Source organism: Anas platyrhynchos, chromosome 3, assembly GCF_047663525.1.
Source record: "Anas platyrhynchos isolate ZD024472 breed Pekin duck chromosome 3, IASCAAS_PekinDuck_T2T, whole genome shotgun sequence".
Classification (NCBI taxonomy): Eukaryota; Metazoa; Chordata; class Aves; order Anseriformes; family Anatidae; genus Anas; species Anas platyrhynchos.
The window spans coordinates 70060145-70075345 of NC_092589.1; the positions used below are offsets into that span (position 1 = coordinate 70060145).

A 15201-nucleotide genomic window follows, 5' to 3' on the forward strand; every position below is an offset into this window, starting at 1 on the left:
TTCATATAAAATGAAATCTTTTAAGTTTATCATTCAATAAATCTACTTCTTTAATGATGTCTTTATCTAAATCTGAACTTGGAAACCTGGAAAATTTCATCCAAAAATCAAATTTACAAACCCTAGCACATAGCCACCAGATGGTTATATAGTATGTCCAGTTTAAATCAGCTCACTGTAAGGCAACAACTGTGAATAATCAGATGTTACTTCCTCCCCCGGGACTTCAAAATCTCACTCTGCTGTTTTTCCATATGCCAATCATAATTATAGCGATACTAAGTAGCTATGGACTGACTCTACATTTATAAATACATTTTCTTGTAAAACGAGATCTCTTACTTTCATCCAGTTACTGATTCTAATGAATCTTTTTAGGTATTTAATTATATCCGAGCTTGTAAAACACCTTTGCAATTTCCCAAAGGTCTTCAATTTATCTTGTGACACACACAAGCTTTCTTTTTGTGTTCACATAGACACAGAATGTGTTTTCTTGAAAAGTCAAGATGAACATTTAAAGATACGAGAATTAAATAGTATAATACAGGATTGCTTTGCCAACCTGAAAAGATGTCAAGACAAGGACAAGTATAATAGCAGAATTGTGACCACATGCCAAAATTGTATAGAAATGTGGCATCTGCATACAAAGTAAACACTGTAAAGTAGGGCAGAAAATTCCCTCAAAAATAAAATAAGTGTACAGGAAGACTGCATTTCCAGATTAATTTGAAAAATTGTTAAAGATATCAAATGTGAGCATGGTAATGACTGAAGACAGTGACTGAATTTAGTGAGAACTTGCTCTGTTCCTTTACATGAAGCTTTAGTGTCATTCTTTTGTGTAGAAAACACAAGGGTCTTACATTAGGGGCAATCTTATCCAATAGCGGTATCTAAAGGTATTTAGACAGTCTAGTCTCTCTTTGTAACTATGAGTTAATTAGCTATGGGGAAATATATATTGCATAGAGAAACTGCATCAGAACTAATGGTATACATTGAAGACTAACTGTAAAATGCTAAGTGAATCTGGCGTTATTGTTAATTTTAGAATCAAATTTAGAAAAATTACTCCAAGTGTTGATGTCTTCATTTTTTTTTCTATACATTCAGAACAAGATAGCTTCTATATTTTTAATACAAATATATGGAAACATATACGATAGTTTGACCATATATGAACCATACGTAATTCCTTCCATCTATCTCTTCTAATTAGTTTTACAATACTTTGATACCATGTGATAACTTAATTTAGAGAACAAGAAAGAAGCCTTAGCTCTAAATCTCTTTACTGTTGACAAATTCATTTGAAATTTTCAAATTCATTCTCCAAGCACTTTTGTTTCTTCCTGCTAATCTCTCTGTTTATTTCTGTGAACTTTCTCACTGGAATTCCTCATTTTCTTATAAATGTTAATGGACCTATTTTCTGGATGTGCCAAGTATTCTGTGGAAGCCTGCCTGGTAACAGGCACTGGGCCACTCAGGCTGGAAGTATTTGTTGCCATAGTTAGAAGATGCTCAGCAGACTCAACAGATGCCCAGATCTTTCTCCTGAGATGACAAGCTTGCTCTTCTAGCTTTTGCCCATTTGCCTGATAAAGGTTTATCATACTTACAAGTGCCAGCTCAGTATCAATAGTTAATAGGCTACAGTAGGAGCCACTCTATATCCATGGGAATAAGGTCCAGAATGTTAAGAGTAGTATTCATTACAAAGCTTTTCCTAATGAGCTTTAAATATATGCTTTCCCCCAAGAGCAGCATCAGCAGCTGTAATAATGAAACAACAACATCAATATCAACGCAAGCTCCCAAAGTACATTTGGCAGGTATTTTTTAATGACTGAAAAGATTTCCACTAAGTATTAAACTTTTTAATAAGGATTTTCTCTTTATGCAAATATGACAGTAGGAAACATTTTGCCTTATCACTCTCTTAAACTTTTAACTTCCATCATTTCATTGCTGAAAATGCTGAAATGTAATTCAATGCTGATGCAAAGCTGAGTGCATTTCTTTTATTTTGCTCATTTTGGATATCCATTATCATGGATAATGGATACACGGTACATTCTTTCATTCCTAAATGCAACACTGTCCTCCCTCAGCTCTATTTACCTTTTCAGAATTAGTCTGCATTTTTAGATGGTAGAAAGCTTTAATAAGCACCTTTAGCCTGCTCCCAGGCTTTAGCCTGCTTTAATTATTTTAAGAAAATCTAGGAATCTCTAAGGACATAAAATATTTTTCTAAGTTATAATTGATCTTGGCATTTATAGCTTGGTTCTTGTCTGAAGACAGATGACTGTGAAAGAAATCAGAACACAGATAATGGAGAACTACATCTGATGGGTGAATGGGACTGTAGTCTTCAAGTGTATGGATGAAACAAGTCTCAGTTATAGGTAAGAAAGTGAAGATGAAGACAAAATTGCAGCCAGATCTTCTAAGAGGCCACAAATTCTTCCACTGTTGAAGAAACACCCTTTTCTCTTTTCCACAGAGCAGCATATTAAAGCATTTTTTTCTAAGACATTTTAAATTTAATGTAAAAAAAAAAAAAAAGATTCTCTCCACTGAAATAAAAAGAATGCAAAACCAAAAATATATATCACAATTCAAAAGTTTAACAAAACAATATGGCATTTGTTTCATGGCTTTCCAAGATGTTAGAAATAAATGTCAACTTTGGGATAAAGTTACTGTAAAACATCAAGAAGTAATTTTTTTCTTCAGGAAAAAAAGCAGCTATAAATGTTATTAATTTTTGCAAACCATAAAAGCTTGCCTGAAATGAATTACTGAATAAAGCATAAGACATCCTTATTTTAATAATTTTCCATAAAGCAGTATTTCTTCTCTTTTCTAGAAGAACCTTCAGAAAAAGACACATTCTCAAAATTACATGCAGTGTAATATCTAAGATCAATTCTCTGTTGATGTTAGTCTGTTGAAAAACATTTAAGTACTAGAATGAGATATCATCTAATTGACCTAATTACCTAAAGTTGAGTAAAGATTATGGACTTAAGATTTTATTCCAATAACCTGTCTGGAAATAGAAAAGCAATCATTTCTTTTGTATTAAACAGGTTTTTTTCCCATGTTGTATTTTTACCAGTATCATAATTAAATGAGTAAAAGAGTAACAGCAAGTTACAGAAGAACTACCATACAGACCTCCTGTAAAAATCTAGTAAGACTTTGTACAATGGTTACCAAATTTAATTTCTGCTTAGGCAAAGAGAAAGCGGAAATCCTCGACAAATTATCTGAAGTGTTTGTAAGTTACTTAGAGAATCTTGACTGTACAAGTCAAGGTTGGAGATACAACCCTCTCTGTTTTTCTGCTGTTGTGCAAGGCTAGTCTTGGAGCATACTGACTTAGGACAGAGCATTTATAAGTAATGGGGTATGAATTATGCATGGTTAAGTACTAGGAGAGGCAAGGCAGAGAAAGCCACATATGCACACAGAAGAATAAATACAATTTCTATGTTAGTAACATTCAAAGTTACTAATCCAAACTGATATTCCATAGGATCAGCATCAGTGTCCCTACTGAGAAGACTGTGCTTTTCAGCCTAGAGAAGAGAAGGCTATGGGGAAACCTTACAGTGGCCTTCCAGTGTCTAAAGGAGGTCTACAGGAAAACTGGGGAGGGACTCTTTGTCAGGGAGTGAAGTTATAGAACAATGAATTAACCGTTTTAGACTGAAAATGTGGAGATTTGGATTAGATGTAAGGAATAAATTCTTTACTCAGAGGGTGGTGAGGCACTGGCACAGGCTGCCCAGAGAAGCTGTGGATGCCCCATCCCTGGAAGTGTTCAAGGCCAGGCTGGATGGGGCTTTGGGCAACCTGGTCTGGTGGGAGATGTCCCTGCCCATGGCTGGGATTTGGAACTGGGTGGTCTTTAAGGTCCCTTCCAATCTAAACCATTCTATAACTGTTCAGTGGAATAGAAACCCAAGAAGCCCACATTATATAATTGATATCATGGGGCTTCTGTGCCCCATCTGAATTCTACCTGCCACAGAAATTTTATTACCTGAACAGAAGTTCAGCAACTACTACCCAAGGGGAGAGAGCTCAAGCAAAAACAGAGAAAGGAGAAGAATAAATGATTCTGGGATCTGCAGAATACATGACCAATTGGGTCATTTTGCTTCCTTCTAGTTTCCTTGGGAATCACTTATACTCTAGGCTGCAGCCATTATAACAATATGGATAGTTTAAGGTAGATATGGGCTTGTAAAATAAGATATGAGGAAGAACCTATAAGCAAAGTGTTAACCAACATCAGAACTACAAGCATTAACTGAGAAAGCAATAAGATATTTAAAATGTAGGTTTATGAATTATCCAATTCCCAATGAAGCACAATGTACGACATATATGGTGTGTGCAATATTCCTTTGCAGCAATTTCAGGGAAGGCAAGTGAGAACAGATACTATTTCAAATTTAATTCTGAGCATCATTGTACTTTTGTGTTAGTTATATCCTTACATTTTAAAACTAAGCTGCTGTGTGAAGATGTTTTCCCTTTCTAATGAGAATAAGGTTATTACGTGCATTATTGCCTAGCTATATGTAGTCTGTCCTAGCCTACAGCAACTTACATAGTCACCAGCGCTGCTAGGACTGTTACAATAATCCCATATGGATTCCTATACAGTTATGCAACTCCACAGAGCAACTGCTGATTTCACTAACTGCACTGAGTTCCAGCAGCAAAATGCAAGTTCAAAATTAAACAATCCCTCCTTCCCCTTGATTCTACTGATTGTCCCTAAGGTTTTCTTTGTTCAGTGAAGTTCTTGCAATCTACAATCCCAAATCACCACACACCCATGTCATTCTAAAACTATTGCTTCATATGGAAACGTTAGATACTTGCACAACTGTCTTTAGAAAAGAAAATTCAAGTAGCAGTTTTTGTATTAAATGGAAGAACAGAATAGAAAAACAAGCAAACAAAAAACACCAACTAGCATTGAAAATTACAAAAACTAACTACTAGAAATTTATTCCACTCACTTGCAATCCAGTGTTGCCAAGGACCTGGATTTTAGAATGTCACTTCATACATGACCAGAAATAAATCTAATTCACCATTAAAAATAATTGAACTATTTTAAATAAAAAATACAAGGTGTTTAAATTTCTTATCACATTTAATGCCACCGTGAGAAAAACCCTTAAGGTCACCTACATACCAGATAAGTTTTTTTCTTCATTTTAAACAACTTGAAACAAAACAATAGAAAAAGCATGCAACAGTGAAAACACTATTTGCTAACATAAGGCACAACACATGTCAGGATTAAATATACATATTATATGTCTTATTTTAATTATCTGGATTCAGAAAGTTCAGAAAGTCACATTTTGCTTAGCAAACAAAGAAAAATTGCTTTCAGAATAAATTAGTATTTTCATTTTGGAGTTCCTTACTTTCAGGCAGTCTTTAAGGAAAAATAAATAAATAAATAAATAAATAAATAAATAAATACACAACCAGAAAAGATGCTAGCAGGTTAGACCCATGTTTTCACCTCTATGTTTCATAAGCAATTATTTGCATTCTTGACTATTTTATAATCCAAACTAAAGACTGCATCATAGCCTGAAGGTCAAGGAAATCCATCTTAGAAAGACTAAAATCTTCACAGCTACATCCCTGCAGCAGGAAAAGACAACTCGGATGTAAAAACAATTAGGGAATGACTGATGTAGAAGACCTTAAATCCTTATTCCTAAAGGAAGCAAAACAACTACAACTGATAACAGAAAATAACCCATGCCCCTCAGGTTCTTCCTCCTTACCAGCTAAGATCCTACATGTTGTTTTTGTTTGTTTCACTAGAGCAGAACTGGATAATGTGCACTTATATTTAGTTTGAGGAGAAAAAAACACAAGCTACACTAAATATGTTCACGTAATTGAAAGCTGAATACAATTTTATGATTTAATGCCATTAATGAAGAGAATAAGCAAGGTATCTGGTAGCAAAACACTTCAGAAGTCAACTGAGGTATTTTATACTGCCACATAATTTATTTGCAGAAATTTGTATTATGCATTCCTGAGGAAAAACAAGAAATGTGACTACACATCAATGTGACCTAATTATCTTTTATTTATTCTAAATTAGAAAAGTCGTATTTTAGTAATCACAATTATATACTTGATGTATGCTGGATTAACTGCAACAAAATCAGTTTGTATCAATGTCCTGATTTTGGAGCTTTTATCTAGTATTACAGGTATTGCAATGATGAGTAATTCAAGACAACAATCCAAGTGTTGGCTTACAATCAGAACAAGCTTACAAGATTTTAAAACAAGATTTTCAAAATACATCTGCCCTTCAGGGGCTTTATTTGCTGTGAAAAAGGCATGAAAAGGATGAATATACAGCTAACACATCATAACTACAGGTAGGGTGAGTTGGCATTTCCATTCCAGAATCCTAAACTTACCAGCTAGTCAGGATTTTCCAGGCCAGATGGTCATGTCATGATCATTTTCTTTACCTTTTTAAAACATTTTAAAGTGTTTCAGGAAAATGGTGTAACCACTGCCATGAATGCAAATAACATAATAATGTTCTAATCTCACACAAATAGTCAGAAGAATTAATCTAAAAATCATATTAATAAGAAACTCTTACTTTTTCTTTTGTAGTACAGATCCTTAAAACTATGTAACAGAACAGGCTGTCTCCTGGTGTTGAAGTGCTCTGTCTTTGTTTCAGTGACAATCTGAAACACTTCTGAAAACTGCATTATAGATTTATGCAGTTAAATTCTCCAAAGATTCCATCTTTCCTATGCCTTTTCCATTCCCACATGGCAGTTCTGTGCCAGCTGGATTAATTCATTATTCCTGTGTAGAAACTCAACACACCCTAGTCTAAGCCTCCTTAGCAAGAGCAGAACCTCGCCTGTCATTCCTTCCCGCAGCAGAGAAGTGGCATCACGCCACAAGTACAGCTGAGAGCAGTGAGCTTCTCAGTTACCTTGGTAATCTAGAGAGGGACAAAATGCCAGAAACGACCAAATCCTGAAGAGAACTGGGGTGGCAATTTGCAAGGAAGCCGACATGGGAAAGTAGGACTGGGGAAATAAGAAGGGTGAGGGAAAGAAGGAATGATCTGTTGCAGAAGAACTACGGTTTATCCCATCCTCATGCCAGCCAAGTTAACTACCTAGCAGTGACATGTGAAAGGCAAAGGGAATTGAATTTAACTAAAAAAAATAATAAAATAATCACAGCAGACCAAGACCTGAATTCCAGCTCATAGATGCAGCAAGTTTTTTAAGGACCCTGACAGCTTACAAACAGTCATTTCCTGTCTTTCTTAACACTCTTGCAGCACTTGACACTCTTGACTGCAGATATTGTGGTCCTAAACTGAGAATTTAAAGAGATATTTTAAGGGATTTCATGTTAAAGGGCAAACCCAGTAAATATTGGTTAGGAATTGTTACGTTCATTGTCAGATCTATCATAACAAGAAAGTCATGCATCCATGAAGTGAAACAAACAACTAAGACTGAAGTGCCAAAAATACAATGTTATTATATTCCTTCTACTTTATAACCATGCAGCTTCATTTTCACCTTTTCAGATGCCAGGCTCAACACCCTATTGCTATAAGCCTTTTACATGTCTGCATAAATATTTTGCACACAACTCTATTAAGGTTGATTTCTTATGACTGCCAGTATTACCACCCACCTTCTCACTATCTGAGAGTTTTACAAATATTTATGAACATTTATCTGATTCCTATGAAATACTGGTATTTTATTATCTACCTACTACAAGGATCCCCAGTTCCCTGAAGTAGGGAGATGCTGTGGCATGTATATCCACTGATTCTGGATGCACCTTTCCTTGGAGCCTTTTTGTTTTTTCTAAATTTATTTACAGACAGAAAACCTATTGACTTATATTACACCATTCTGTTCTGACCTTCTGCATGTCAAGCCCTTTGTGCCTGAAGGGTGGTAAAAGTTACAGCACAAAATGAACGATCACCTGCAAAGAGATGGGTGGAGGCAGTCTGGAATCTGATCCTGTACACGAAAGCCTATAGGAGCTTTGCCATTGACTTCAGTGACATTGTATGCTTTACTGTCCTTTGCATATGAACTACATGTCTGAAATCAACTCCAGCACTCCCACATTGGTTGACCAGGTTCATGAGTGCTCTTTCTCTCCTTTACTTCCCTACTTTGTTATCCTACATATCCCACATCTGCAAAACCCATGTAGTGACAACCATCAGTCAACGTGTGCCTAGATCCTGTAGGGACTTCTGGCAAATAAGCATGTATTTTCATCATGTGGATGTGTGGTAGAAGTGAAAAAGGTTGCAAAAGAACAGAAGTCTAACATTCCTCACTTCCATGTGTCACATTTGAAACCTTAGCATTTTTAACTTTTTTTTTTTTTTTCTACACTAGAAGTTTATTTACATTTCTGTCCTGATAGGCAGAATTTTTGTCTCACAAGGCAGAGTTGGTGACAGCCTTGAAATTGGGAGAAGTTCTGCAATTCAGTCTCTCCCAAAGTCATTGCCAAAAATGCCATAGAAATGAATGCAGTTGCTGCCTCCAGAGCAGCAATGCTGCAAAGCTGGCATTCCCACTTACTCCTCTTTATGGCATTAAACCACAATTTTCACCCAAATGATTTTCACTTCAGGTTTAGCAAGTGACTTGCATTTTGAATGAAATTATTGTCACCTTGGAAACCTGCTCCTCCTTACTGTGGATGGACTCAAATAGAAATCAGGCAGACAAGCAGCTCTCAAAGAATATATTCCTTGTAGCAGGATCAAAAACATCTAGACAATTTAGTCTTGCAAGATTTTGGCTGCACGCAGAGAAGAATGAGAATAAAAAGTTTTTCCCACATCATTTTACATAAAAGTCAAGGCCATGAAGCAGGTTATAATGTTGAAATATAAATTTTAAGATATTTTGCACTATGTTTTGAAAATGTTTTAAAATGTCTTTTAAAGTAAGGTGCAGGGAACATGATAATTAGGATTATCTGTATAAACTGACAGAAGCATGTAACTTCTGACATTTCATTTTCAAATAACATAATACTGTAATTATAATGCTATAAAAGAACCACTCAAGAGTGTAGATACAAGTCTGACCACAGAGAAATGTAATATGAAAAAGTGACTGTAAAAAAGACATGCCAACCAAGGGATATACACCCGTCACTCTCATCTTCAAGATTTATACTTAATTTTCTAATCTTTGTTTTGTTCTTCCAGGGCCACATCAGAGATTGAAAATAATCCAAGAGCAAATTTTCCTTACTTCTATAACAGAGAACTGTTTATGCTGAATATAAGTATCAGCACATGAGATATCAACAAGATAAATCCAACAAGATAAAACAAGAAAACAAGCTAAAATACATGACTCAATGAAGCACAACATAGTCATCTTTGAAAGTGTGGTATAGGACTACACTAGACATGAAAGACGTGTTTAAAAGATGGAATATTCAAATCACCCAAATCAAATATTTGAATAGATTCAGGAGTGGAAATGGAAAGGTAGAAAGAAGAAAATATTTGATTTGAGATTATACCTCTGGATTCCAGCCAAGACACTAATACTTTGGATTTACCTATCATTCCTTAACAGGAAAAAATAAAAAATAAATAAAAAAAAAACCATAGATGTTATATCTGACTGGTGTACATGTAGCACTTTCACAGAAGTAGAAAAATGAAAGAATTTGTAAGCTCTTCTAGGAGGCTTATTGCCCCTTTCTGAAATCTGAGTTTTGCTTCAAGGATATGAATAGAATAACACACATGGGAAAATGCCATAACTTTTTGTCCATTTTTTATTAATTACAGAACATAAAAGAATTTGTTTTCTACTCTCTAAGAAGCCTGTGACATTAAAGAGACATGTCAAATACATTTCACGCTCCTCTTTAATAGAGATAAACAATAATCTGGAGGTTAAAAGAGTAAGAATCCCCAGTCCCCTTCCACCTCTCATACAGAGCCATTTTCTGCTGGAAAACAAAAAATTACTCTCTCCTGGAACTGAATCAGAAGGCAGACCCGTCATTCAGTAGCCAACATATGATTCAGCTCAGCTTTTCAATAAGTTAAAAAGTCCAAAAGCCACCAAAAAAGGGTTTTTGAATTAGAGGGCTGCCTCATTTTAACTCTTCCGAAATGCTTGCTGAGCACTCCTGTGAATCATGCCTGCTGCAAGAGGAGCACCTCTGAGTTAAGAAAACAGTGACTGTTGGTGACAGCTGGCAAGGAGACACTCCCTCTATCGAGGGACAGCCTTCATTCAACTGAAAGGTAGGACAAACATGCATTCCTGTAGCTGGACACTCTAAAAGGTACTAGATCCTTGATTAAAATACAGAGCAGTGACAACCCTCCCCCAGCAATATTGTTTTTAAAGAAGGAAATCCAATACAGTCTTTTCTAAAGAGAAAAATAACTCAGTTTATTACATCAAACAAGAGGCTTCATAAAATATGCTGTTTTTTGCTTAGATTTTATGATTATGCTAGTATGCATTGAAAAATTGAGTAATAAACATTACTGCAAGTTGGAAAAAGACATTCCATTCAAGTCTCGGGAAATGATACAAATGTTAAAATAGCACTAAGTATTCCACTCGTGCTACACTCAGTGCTGGAATTGCAGAATGACTTAGTGATGCCTTCAAATGCTTTTCATTTTCTTTCATGTAATGTACAAAATCAGAAAACTATTTCTGATGTTAATTAGCTCATTTCCAAAGGGATGCATTTTAAATGGGAGATTTTCTTCTACTTGTTAAGCCAATTCAAAAAATGTTCTACTACTTGTCTCCCTGATTAAGCATGTTATATTTTTAATAGCCTGATCATTTAACAGATTACTAACAATGAATATTTCCTATACGTTTAAAAGTCCTGTTTAAAATAATCCAGGGCAGCCTTGTAACACTTACAGTAGCAGTTTGCAAAACTGCTTGAGCTTAACAAAAAAGTGTGTTGCACAAATGTAATGAAAAATTAGGCTTAAAACAAACACTTTTAAAAAAATATTTATTTATAATAAATTTTAAATATTTATCTGTTTTGATGGTTGCTTTTATTGTTTAAATACTTTGGAAATGCTGCTACATGAAAAAAGTGGAAGAATAGTTTTTAAAAAATGACCTTTTTTTTGGAAGGTGCTTATCACAGCATTAAAATTGAGGCTGCATTGAAAATTGTCTTTAGTTTTTACTTTAAACGCTATTTGAACTAGTACCTAGCATGACAGGTTTTTTTTTGTTGTTGTTGTTTTTGTTTTTCCCTTTTTGTTACCTTCCAGGATTTCCTCTAAATTGATTTGGCTGGGTTTTGGCCAAAAAGGGGAGAAAAGTTCTTTGTGCTTCAGATTTATTTATTTATTTATTTTTTACAGTCTATTAAAACCCAGTAAATTCTAATGAATAAGTTGTACCTGAAAATCCTACTTTGAACTTTGTGAACATCAACAAACTGTCTTATGGACTTTATCTAACCTAAAAACTTCTGGAGTTTAGTATTTGAATGCCGGCCGAATATTTGAATGGAGAAAAATAAACTTTCAATGCAGATTCCAGATGACCCTCACCATGCCAACTGCTATAGCTCCATTTTACAGACATGGACAAATTTTTAACATTTTCAAAGTCAATCTCAAAAAATAACAAAAAATCTTTATTAGAGAGTTTCCATGTTACACATTTCTACAGGAGGACCCAAATTTGGCTTAGGAAGCCACCAACACAATTTCTTCTGTCACTTTATCTTCATGTCTTATGCTACAGCTCATACTGTCAAGTGCAGGTAAGGGTTTATCTTTCCCACACACTTCCTGCATACACGAAATTAAACGATACATGGTGATGACTTCAAAGAACTACAGTTTTCTCAATATTTTCAACACCTACTCAACTTGTGGACTATAATACTGTTATTTTTATTATATTATTTTACATTATGATCTTTTATACCATGTTACATCTCTGGCATATTTACTTAAAAGCATTTGAACCAGTTCTACTAGAGCTTTTGCCATAAGGGTTACTAAGATGTATCCTTGGCCTTGTGTGGGAAAACCAGGACACTTCTAAGTAAATGTGCTCCAAAATGAGTATGTAGAACAAAAGCACAATTGCAGCTCTCAGTTATGCTCCACAGCCTTCCTATATAGGAAGAGCAGGGAAGTAGAGAATCAAGTACAGACCATGAGTGCTACCTTTGTTTTATAACTTTGCTTAAGGCAAATAAGATTCTTATAGCTTTCCTTCATCCACAATGCTCCCCCAAAACATCTTGTTTTTCACCTCTACTTCCAATTTCTTTCCAATCCTTTCACTATCAAATTCTTCTACTTAAGCTTGTGTCACCCAAGTACTCCCCCATAATTATTCTTTCCCTGATCCACTCCTTCTGACTCCCTGCTGCACCTAAAATCTGCTCATATCAAAATTCACCTTCTCTCAGTCCAGCCTTGTAGCTCCTAACACTGGATTTACTGTGCTCAATATTTTTTTTGCATTTCCACATGCACCTAACCTTAGTAAGGCTGATTCGGGGCTCAAAACTAAATTTTAACGTTTATGGCCACTTGCGGTTGAATTGATAATACAAACTCTGTAATGGCTCACCACCTCTTGAAGGAGGTCTGTTCAAATGGCTCATCCTGCATCCCACCATGGTCTTTGGGACCATTTGTGACATGGAAAATCCAGGTGATCTGCTGCACATAGTTTTCATCTGCAGAGATCTGCATACTGACCATGAGACTACCCCTTGCTCTCCTACCTGTGTCACACACCGGCAGTTGGCAGCTGAGCTCTGGTCTTCCTTTGAAGCTTTTCAGCATGTTGTATGCCCCCTTTGCAGCTGTGCTTGGCTGCTGTTATCAAGGACTCAGAGATGCACTGCTATTGTATGAGAGACAGGCAGTGATACCCTAAAGTCCCTTCCTAGAAACACATAAACGCCACCCCATCACAATTTGCCATCACTCAAGCGGTTCCATCCACCAGTCCAGGGGGATTTGTGAGAGCTGCCCACTGAGAACACAACCCATGAGAGATCTTATCCCCACACACCTTACCTACAGAAGCAGTATTAAAATCAGAGAGAGCTGGAAAGCACAACAGATAAAATATCCTTCCTTTACGCCTAAATTGTACTGTCGCCCCAAATTATTAAGAATTAAAAACCTCTTACTTTTAAACATTTTTTTTCATGTAAGGAAGCCAATAATACTTTCAAATGTAACAGCAAAATTTGTATTTGTGCAGAAGATCCAAGCATCCTGTTAGAAACTGCAGAAGCCCCTTCCTTCATTTTAAAATGGATGTGCCAGAAATTTTTCTCTGATAGATCATGTAGTCTTCCTGAAATTAAAGACTTAAGACTTTGTGGTTGGTAGAAGTTCAGCATGGCTTGCCATGCAAATTGATAATTTTGCCTTTTAAAAGCAGCTTAGAGAAAAAAATGTATGCAATTTAATAATCTTGGGCTAAATTATTTTGTGGTATAAATCAAAGGAGAATATCCTTAGCAATGTAAGATGGAGGGAGAGAGAAATGTACCAAACAATATTGTTTCCCCTATACACAGCTGTTGCCGATTTGGCTTTAATTTCCCCTAGCAGTCAGTTAGTGAATGCAATTTTTAAAGATTCAGCATATCTTCCATTCACAGCCTTAAAGATCTCCAAAGTGTTTAAGTGCACATGTAAGTTAAATCTTAAGATTTGTATTTATCTTTCTATTCCACCAGGCTTATTTGCTATGTACTACTACTTCAAGCTATTGCTTCAATTTACTTAAAGCTATTATCTACAGATATAATTAATAATGTTGTTTAAGATATTTATGTTTAAGACATTTATGACAAAATAAAATGTACGTTATGTGGATCTGCATTTAAGAATAAGCAAATTAACTTCATTGAATCAAATATTGTTTTGCTATGACCACCTTTTTTAGAAAACATTTTCTGTTAAAGCACTTGCTGTTTGGTGTCTATGAATTTTTCAGAGCTTCCAGAACATCCTGTTGTGTTTTGGCACTTCCCTCTCTATTTCTATCGTTAGTAAACTGCAGAGCACCATTGCTTTCTGACCCTGAGACCAATTGGCGCAGTCTTCTCATAGCCACAGTAGTCAGTACTAAAAAAGAAAAAAAAGGTTAATATCCTCCATCTAAATGCCTGCTGGGAAATTTGCTATCCTGGCAAATTCTGTAACTCCAAAAGAGTGCTTAAGGATGACTTGGCAGCATGACAACTTGTTTGGGCCAAAAGGATGACCAGGAGAGTTCAGCAACTTACCAGTGTAGACAACTGACTTCCAGGTGTCTGGCAGAGGTCAATTCACTAATACAGGCATAGCCTACAATTACCATATCAGTGACATTTCAAAAGCTTGTCAAGTAATTTGCAGATCACTTACAGCAATTAACAGGAATTAACAACATCAAACTAACGTAGCTGCTGTAGTGAAATTACCATTATATCTCATGTATGTGATCTGCTCTGGATTGTCTAATGTGTAAGCAAATCTTGCACCAGAGACAGCCTGAACTTTCACTGAGTTTAACTCTGACAGCAAAGAACCTTATTCTTGGCTCCTCCAGTACCAGGTTTGCTTTTCAGCTTCTTTTCAAGCTCAGTGGTTTTCTGCAAAAACATATGGGGAGATTACAAATCACCAGCCTCTTCCTCTTTATGACTATTTTCCAGTGGACTCAGCCTGATCTTTCAGTTATGAATCACTTATCAATGCCTTGTGCAATTTTCGTAAGACAGTACATTATTAATTACCAATCACATCAGTGGCTCCAAGTGCTTAATTTTCATTTTGAATGCTTTCCAAGAAATAGCATTAGAGCTATTTATTTTTGCATTAAGTAATTTTCTGAGTCAAGTTCAAAGCAGAAATGTATTTCATAATTAAAGATTTGATACATTTGACTTCGCCAAATTTAATTAAGATTAAGGATGGAAATGGTTGTTAATTATTTGGGGGATGAGAAAAGGGATAAATGTTTACCAAACCAATTCAGATAATTCATTCAGATTCACTGCTGTCATCGCTGACTTAATGGTGATTTTTCTTCAACATTTAATGCTCTG

General features: G+C 35.6%; 2 protein-coding genes across 2 annotated transcripts in view; one reads left to right on the top strand and one right to left on the bottom strand.

The window, feature by feature from the left end:
* The window catches only part of NT5DC1 (5'-nucleotidase domain containing 1), a 146933-nt gene that overhangs the window by 79346 nt on the left and 52386 nt on the right, over nucleotides 1-15201 (bottom strand). The gene's annotated exons all lie outside the window — the stretch shown is intronic.
* The window catches only part of COL10A1 (collagen type X alpha 1 chain), a 40577-nt gene continuing 35483 nt past the window's right edge, over nucleotides 10108-15201 (top strand). The window contains exon 1 of the mRNA XM_072036092.1: nucleotides 10108-10381. The gene's annotated coding sequence lies outside the window, so the exon portion shown is untranslated. The remainder of the gene's footprint in view (nucleotides 10382-15201) is intronic.